This window comes from Nicotiana sylvestris, chromosome 1 (genome assembly GCF_000393655.2).
Source record: "Nicotiana sylvestris chromosome 1, ASM39365v2, whole genome shotgun sequence".
NCBI classification, from domain to species: Eukaryota; Viridiplantae; Streptophyta; class Magnoliopsida; order Solanales; family Solanaceae; genus Nicotiana; species Nicotiana sylvestris.
In genome coordinates, this window is record NC_091057.1 from 122569644 (window position 1) to 122579201 (window position 9558).

Consider the following 9558-nt stretch of genomic DNA (forward strand, 5'->3'; position numbering starts at 1 on the left):
GTTTATTAACTAAATTTTCTAATCCAACCTGGTATGAACTTCTATTGATCTATTTTTTTTTATGAAAGCAGGGAAATATTAGTACTACGAAATTGAGTTTGTTACATCATCCTCGTAGGTGGACAGACCTACTAACACAAATATTGCCTAAGTTGGCAAGATTAATACAACTACTAGTACTTAGAGACTTAGTAAGATAAACATGACCATCCTTATCTGCATTAAGCTTATTTATGACAAAAGGAGGAGGCCCATCTAAGCCAGCATGAGACTTTGGATTCAAAAGAGCATCCCTTGTCAGCTTGTGCGCCACTTGGTTTCCATCTCTAAAGTTATGCTGCATTGGTGGATCCTTCAGCTGGTGCATTAACCATCTGCAAGAGGAAATAGTCATGTAGTGAGATTTATAATCCTCATTTAGAGCTTTTATAACTTCTATTGAGTCTGTTTCTATCACTAGTGGAAAGAGTCTCTTGTTCAAAGCTAATGTGAGTCCCTCTTTGAGAGCTTCCAAATCTGAGTGAAGGGCTATTGATGCTGGTTTTTGGTGTTGGAACCCTAAGATCCAGTGGCCGCTACTATCTTGGATGGTACCCTCTAGACCTGCCAAGTGCTCCTTCTCACTAAAAGCTCCATCAAAGTTTAGCTTGAGATAGCCATTGGGAGGTTTACACCACCTTATGTTGATTGCATGAGTTTGAGCACGCAACTTTTCATTGTGAGTTAGCAGATTGTATTCAGTGGCGTATTTGATAGCTCTTCCGATGGAGGCATAATGAGTGGTGTTATCCATATTGTTTTTATTCCTGTTAATCCATATGTGCCAAATAATAAAGGGCAACATGCCTCACCATTTGAAGAAGGGGGATGGTGTTGTAATATTAAGCTCCCGTATAGTAATGAGCCAGTTATCCTTATACCTAATGGGATCATTATGGAGACCTGTTAAGGCCCAGATGTCGCGTACCATTTTGCATCTGATAAAGATGTGATCATTGGTTTCATTTTCAAGTTTGCAGGTCGGGCAAAAGGGGCCTATATTAATACTAATATGATTGAGATATGCACGAGTAGGCAGCCTGTTATGGAGGCATTTCCACAGGAAATATTTTATTTTGTTGGGACAGTTGAGTTTCCATACCCAACTGAAGTCAAGGAGATTGTTGTTCTTATTAGAGATAGCTTTGTAACAGGATCTTGAGGTGAACTTGCCATTCCCAGATAGGGTCCAAGTGGGAATGTAATTAGGGCTCTCCGTATGGGTGATAGAGAGAATGCTATTCATCAAGGGTTTAGGTAACTCAAAAGATAGATTTGTGAGGTTCCAAGTATTATCCACCCAAATGTCCATTATGGAAAGGCTACTCTCATGGGGGGTGATGGGGCCTTGGATATCTTGCCTAATATTTTTAAAATTTGGGATCCAATTCGAGTCCCAAATATTGATGGTAGAGTGATTACTGGGGATCCAGGTTATGCCCTTATTACAAGTATCCCGTCCAATCAATATACTTTTCCAAATAAAGGAGGAGTTTTTAGAGTTTCTATTGGAGCCATAGATGGATGATAGGTTTGCACTCAGGGGTTGTGAATATCATGAGTTAATCTCCATGATAGGCTGCCAAGTTCACTAAATTTTTATCCTTAGCAGCATGATTTCCTAGGCCTCCTCTATTTTTTTCCTTAGTGATAGTATTCCAGTTGACTAGGTAGAGCCTTTTTTTTTTGTATTTGTAGTACCCCAGATGAAAATTCTCTGAATTTTGTCTATGTGCTTGAGGATTTTGGTGGGAAGGAAATTATATTGCATAATGTGATTGGGTATGCTATTGAGGACAGAGTTTGCTAGGGTAACCCTACCTGCCATACTTAGGAAATTTGTTTTCCAAGAGGATAGTCTAGTAGATATATTGTCCAAGATGAATTGATAGTCCGAAGATTATGATTTTGTGTTGGTGATTGGAAAACCTAAGTATTTACCATAGGTCCTACTGATTTTAATACCAAACAGTTCTGCTAGGTATTTAGAGGTAGCATGTGTGCAATTCTTAGAAACTAAAATTTTTGATTTAGAATTATTGATCTTTTGACCTGAAAGGGAGAAAAAGTAATTGAGGCACGAAAAAAATAGTGTTTGGAGAGTTGTTATCTATGTTGCACATCAGGGTAAGGTCATCTGCATAGAATAGATGAGATAGGGGGTAGATGTGCCTCCCTATTCTCACAGGAGACCATTGTTTGATGTCCACATTGTAAGAGATGAGGGTAGAAAGCATATCCATACATAGGATGAATATATAAGGAGAGAGAGGGTCCCCTTGTCTGATTCCTCTACTGGGATTGAAGAAATTACTTCTACTTCCGTTTACTAGAATAGATATTCTACTAGTGGTGATACAATGCATTATTAGTTTAGAAATTTTAGGAGGAAAATTAAAGTAACGGAGAGTTCTGTAAATAAAAGACCATTCGAGATGATCGAATACCTTTTCCAGGTCTAACTTAAGGACCATATTACATTTTTTACCAATTTATTTGTGCATTTTTAGAATAAGTTTCTGGATGATAATGACATTGTCCGAAGATCTTCTTCCTTTCAAGAAACTGGCTTGTTGGGGACTGATAATATGCGGAAGGTGATGTTTAAGTCTATTTGCAATTAATTTAGTGATCACCTTGTAAATGGTGTTGCATAGTTCTATGGGTCGAATTTTTTTTTAAATTATTAGCATTAGAGATTTTTGGGATGAGGCAAAGATAAGTATTATTAATATTGTTAGGGAGGGTGCCTGTATCAAAAGTTTTAATGCAAAGGTTAATAACCGAATGTTTGACAATATCCCAGTAACGTTGGAAGAAAAAGGGGTGTAAGCCATCATGCCCCGGGGATTTAAAACGCTTGAAAGAATAGATAGCCTGTTTTATTTCCTGGGGGGTTAAGGACCTATCAAGCATATGGAGATCAGTGCCTTTGTGGTTTGGGGGATCGAATTTAATGAAGATCCAATTAGACATAGTGTGACTAGTTTCAAAGACTTGTTTAAAGTAGTTTAAGGTATGGACCATAATTTTGGAGGGTTCATCTATCCAATTACCCTCATGGTTTTTAAAATAAGCTATCTTATTGGTCCTTCTTTTATTAGTAGCCACTAGATGGAAAAATTTAGTGTTAGATTCCCCATCATTCAACCATTGGACTCTAGCCCTGAGTTTCCAAAAATCTTCTTCCAGCTTTAGGCAATTATTATAATCGATTTTTAGGGACTCTTCTAGATTATGGAGAAAAGAATTATGGCCATAAGCAGTAGAATTTTGAATTCCAGTTAGCCTAGCAAGTATCTTTTTTTTTTTTTTTGAAAATATCATCAAAGGTGACATTTTTCCAAGTAGTCACTGTATCTTTAAAAATGGTAGAGGCAGTCATGTAGTCATTATTGTTCCAACAAGAGTGAACTATGTTACGAAAACCGGGGTGGCTACACCAAAAAGATTCTAATCTAAAGGGCTTAGGGTTTTGATAATTAGTTTTAGAAAATAATTTTACTAGAATGGGGTTGTGGTCCGAATATATTTTGGGGAGGTGAATGACAGATGCTCTAGGGAAAATGTTAATCCACAAATCATTTGAGAATAATTTGTCAAGCCTCTCCATAATGAAGTCGGATCTATATTTCCTATTAAGTTGCAATAGTTAATCTTAGACCAAAGTTTAGCCACTCGTCTTCTATTTATAGTATTATCCCCATTTTATCACCAGCATGCCAAATATCGTTAAAGTCACCCCCTAATATCCATGCTCCTTTGTAACTATCAAAGATGTTAGTGATGTTATCCCACATTTGATTTCTAATAGCTATATTGGTGCTAGCATAAATAGAAAAATAAAGCCAACTGTGACGAATAGGAGGTACCTCAATCATAACGTGGATCTCATTGTTCCTCCTCACAAAGTTATTAACATGCACAAGGCTTATATCCCAAAGGACAACCATGCCACCATACTGCCCCTCCGCTGGAACCTCTATCATGTCAGTAAAACCAAATTCGTGCATAAGGCAACCATGACTAGACATTCTAGTCTCCAATAGAGTGACCATACATGGGTGGTGGGTGGTGATCATGTCATGGAAGTTCCTCCTAAAATCTTCGTTATTTCCTCCGCTTATGTTCCAGATTATAAAGTTTTTAGCTTGATTCATTAAAGGATTCTGAGGTTAGTGGGAGGGGGATGGAAAGACTAGGTTCCTCCTTAGACTGGGAACCAGAATCATGGCCAGTTTCCCCACTGTGGGATCTTGGTGGACGAATATCCATGGTGCATTTGAAGAGTGAAAGAGGACATGATAGAATATGCCTCTTCTCCTGCATTTCCAGAAATAGAAAAACCTTGACTTCGATTATGCTTGAGGATTCCACCATTGATTCCCCTATTAGGTCGATTAGCTCTGGCCCTTATTCCTCCATAGGGTTTCCCATCTCTTGAGGGATTGGTGCTTGAGGTTCCTCCTGCCCCATAATTCCTAGGTTTGCTGGTTCTTGAACCTGCATACATTCTGATCCCAGGGCATTAGGTTGGGATTGAACGCAGTGAGCTCCTGAGGGGGAAAGAAGGGGAGATCTAGACCCATATTCTGGGGGAGGTATGGGTTCTGTTGGTATGGAGGAGGAAGGTTCCATTAAGCTTTCATAGCTTGTGCCAAGTTGTTGGTCATTCGTGGGGCTAAGGGTTGTAGAATGTTGTTGACCCATATATGGTTCAAGCAGTTGTTCATGCCTAGGTGTAGACTCTCGGAGATTAACTGGGCTAGGAATTGAGGGTTTTGAACCAGTATTATTGTTTCCTGGCCATTGAGTGTTAGTTGGAAAGAAAAGGCTCTCCCCATCAGACCCAGCTCTATCCAAGACGTTGGATGGTGATCCTGGGGTAATGGGGGTTGTGCATAGACTACTGGGATGTTTGGGAGTTGAGGAGGAAAGAGAGGTAAGTTGTTCATCGTTTGGGCTTGCTAGTTTCTTAGAATTTGGATTAGCCTGAATCGTCTCCGAGGAGTGAGAGGGATTCTTGGCATCTTGGAAGGGTTGAGGTTTAGATTTAATGTAGATAGGGGTTGTGGAGAGGGAATGATGATGCCTATTTGCATGCTCTCTGAAAGGTTTAGCGTGCATGGCTTAATAGGATATTTTGCATGGGATATGTTGGACACGTAGCAGCTCGTTGGGGACATCTGTGTGGTGCTTGATTTATTTGGAGCCAAGTAAGTCTTGGCATGCAGTATGGAGGTGTAAGCGGATTGGTTAGTATATTTAATAGAGGTCTTAAGGTGATCATTATTAATTTGAGGGTGATTGTTAATTTTATTAGAGGAGTAGTTTTTTTGGACGTTAGTGATTAAGCAATTGTCCTCTAGTGGGTCTAGGAGAGCATGAACCGGTTTAGCTTGTTGTAGGGGGTTCATGCATGCGTGGGTAGTGGTATTATGGTTAGTATTGGGGGTTATTTTATCCAAAACCATATGCTGGTTTTCAAGTTGTAGTTAAGAGAAGCGGTTTTGAGTTTCTATGTGGATTCCAACTTTGTTATTCCTAAGAATTTCAGTAGGGGTCGATGGGGAGGGGGTGATCCTGCCTTTGCTAGAATCTTTTGAGATATATTTTAATTTTTGGGTATCGATGTACTTACCTGTAGAAGCACTAAACAATTTGACGTCCATACATGTAATTGGTTGCTTGCTACCTGTTTGTTGTCCAGCTAGAGTTTGCCTCTTAGGTTGTTTTCTTTTTGTCGTGAAAGACACTGTGTGTCATTCCTCATCTTGTGTTTGAGTGTTGCTGTTACTGTTTCTAGCCAAGGGTGGCTCTAACTGAGTGAGGGTGTTCTGAGCAATATTGTCCAATTTGTGAGGACAGGCTATTGCTCCATGACCCAATCTCCCGCAATTTTTACAATGGTGTTGTTCTGCTTCATAATGGATATGTTGTTTATGTGAGCCTATATAAATAAATTTGATAACTGGTTCTTCCATTGAGAGTTCAATGCATAAGCTAGCATACCTACCTCTCAAGGAGGATGAGGTGCAAACATCTACCTTTAAAAGTCTTCCTATGGCTCCCCCAATTTTTTGAAGGATTTGTCCATCGTAGAACTCAATAGGAAGTTATGGTACCCGTATCCAGATAGCAGTGAAGTTTTGCACTGCTTTCATGGCAACAAAATGTGGTTGCCATCTTTGGATGGAAAGAAAGTGTCCAAAAATGAAATAAGGACTTTTTCCCAGTATTGGTTCATGTTTTCTTCCTTTTGTAACTTAAATGTAAAGTAGTCATTACCAAGGTCTATTAGTGAAAAATTCTCGTTTATTTTCCATAATTCTTGGATTTTTCGTTTTAGTAATTGGTGAAGAATCTTTTTCCCTTGGAGTTTTATGATTAAAGAGAATTTCCATGGAAGATAGATTCTTTGTTTGTCTTCCAGGGATATTGGAATTGTAATTGGGAGTGTGTTGTTGTCACTTTTGGATGAGGAAAGTATGAGACCATTCTCAATGTCCATCTCGGTGCAGGTAACTGGAAGAGTGGAAGGGTCAGAAGTAATATTAATGGTGTTGTCTTGCATTAAGAGAGTGTCTTTGAAGGAAGGCACTACTGGGATTGGGGGGATCTTTGGGGTTTCCAATTCCTTTTCCTGCTTTTTGTTGTAATCGATGGCAGTGTCAGGGGGTTTTGGGGGATTTGGGAAGAGATTTGATCGAAATTCATAACTGCACCAGGTGAATTATGGAAGAGAAATTCATGTGAGTGTAGAACAATAGAGAGAAAACTTCTACAGTGCATCTCTTGTTAATGAAAGGAGAGGGGAGAAAAAACGTAACTTCTATTGATCTTTGTACAAGGACATTTAACTAATTCACTCGCATTAATATGCTTTCGCATTCTTTTTCTAGTCTTTTTTCCCCTTTCTATTTTAATTTACTGAAGTAATAAATATTTCTACTTACTATTTCTTCTTCCCACCCTCCTGCGTAGTGGTAGCAAAATAGTTCAAAGAATACAGTTAACCACCCATATTATCCACTAAAAATGGGTTGAATAATGAACATTTTTAAAATGGGTCAAATGTGGATAAGAACCATATTATACATTTAGAAAATGGATAACCAATGAGTTTAACTTTAACATTTGTAAAGCCTCAAATTAGAGTTCCTCAAGTTTGGGAGACTAGTAATTCTCCAAAAAATGATTATATTCAAGAAGTCATCGATAATATGGTTCGGTTAACCTGTTTTTTATCCGTATTAAATATAGGCCGGGTCGAATAATTTATCCGTTTTTTCATTACTCGTTTTTTACCGGAAATCATATCCGACCCGACCTGCCCATTTGTCACTCGTAGTCCTTTGTATATTTCTTCACATTTTGATCTCTCTTCCATTTGTACTCGTCTATTTTCGCAATTCATGTACATTTAATCAGTATGCCCCCTTTTTAGTTTAGTGACGCTCTCATCTTCTCAACTTAATATAAAACCAATCACACTCCATCTACATTGTTGAACTTAATAATCAAACACAAGAGAGTAAAGATCACTAATTTTTTATAAGAAGAAGCAATCAACCTGCAATATGTGCTTTTAAGTATTTTAAAATGTATGGGCGCAAAGGCAGACATTTTACCTGTCATAGGGCGAGAAGTAAGCCCCGAGATGCTGGGCGTAAGTCCCATGGAACTTTTAATTTTAATATATTTTTAAATAATATAATTAAAAAAACTATTTTAATTTACATAGAAATTATATTTAAAAAATTCAAAAAATTATAAAACAAGTGGACAATGTACATAAAATTATTATTTTTTAATAGAAGTATTTCACTGCATTAACAAGAAACAATCAATATCATGCCTATTACAAGCAACATAGAGTTTCTAGTGTTGCACTCATAATATTTTAAAAACATGATAATATAGCAAGAAATGAGAAGAAAGAGTGAAAGTAGTATTCTTAGTTCTGGATCTAAACTATTTTTATTTTATCACACCATCAGACATCAAACATAGCACATTCAGTTCTTATGTAAAATAAAATAGACTATCCACTCAATTTCATACAAATTTAACCTCAATGCTCTTGCGTTTCTTTGGCTTAGGAAGAAGTAACTTCTTAACAATAATTTCATCTTGACAAATAGCAAAATTATATAAGTATTTACTTTTGTAGTTTGAGAAGAACTGTTTATTTCTCCTTGGGTAGAAGAAGACAAAGGGAAAGAATAAAAAAAGTGAGGGCTAACTATAAAAAAAATTATTGGTTCGACTGCTAAATTTTTCTTTTAGTTTGGAGTATTTAACAAGCATATGTTTGAGTATTTAGACTTAAATTAAGGACTTATTAGGAAAATTTTATTTTAATTTGGGATAGTATTCTCGGCTTACGCTCCATGATAAAATGTGTCTCGTGCTCAGGCGAATGCCCAAGGGCAGCTAGGTTTGCGCTTTTTGATACTTTTGCCCCTTAGGATTGCCTGGGGAGAGTTTGCAACTTCCTGCCCTGGAGCTCGCCCAAATTTGTTGCTTAAAATATTGATAGTTATGTATGAAATCATTGATTGTAATAGTTTTTTGATTTTTGGCTAAAATCAAGTATGAAATCGTTGCTTGTTCTACTCTTTGTTAATTATCACTAGGCTATTTTTTCTTTCTCTCGCTGTATGTATTTCTAGGAAATGCCTAACCATGCGAGTTTCTCTAATTCCACCTTTATTAATATAAGTTGAATATGTTGTTTCATTTTTATTTTTCTATAATAGCGCAAAAAAAAGAACATGAAGTATAGGGGTGGGCACAAAATCAAATTATTTTTGATTTATTCAGTATTTCGTTATTCTTCAGTATAGTTTTTCGGTATTTTGATACTTTGGTATGGTACTTGATATTGAGTTTGCGATATTTCAATATATCGAAATACCAAGATACCGAGATATTTAAGTGCTACACTGACCATCCCACCTCTATTTCTATTTTTAGCCCCAATAAAACTAAGTCCAACATTTATAACCCAACGGCCTAACCCCCAAAGCCCCAATACTGCGATGATTGCTTATCCATATACTGTGATGTATTCATCGATAGTGTAGCTGAGTATAAACTTTACTTTATTTTTGTGATTTTGGATTACTTGCACTGAAAACTATAGAGTTTGTTTTATTCTTTTTTTTTTTAAATTTCTTTTGCTCCCTTTTTAACATCCAATGCAGTAATTCCGTCTGATAAAAAATGATTTGAATACGACAAAAGTCACCGTTGCTTCTTAGGTGTGCCAAATATAAGGTCCTCCTACACAAGATTTGGTATGATACCGAAAGCTTACCGAACCAAATAAGAAAATATTGAATCTTACCGAACTACTTTGGTACGATATTTGGTATGCATAATTGATATACCGAATATCGAAGTACCGAACGATAGTTATTAAATATCGTACCAAAATACCGAACACCCACCCCTGGTGCAGTAGGCAAAAGAAAATTTTACTTGTGGTATTTACAAAATTAGCTTTTTATTTTT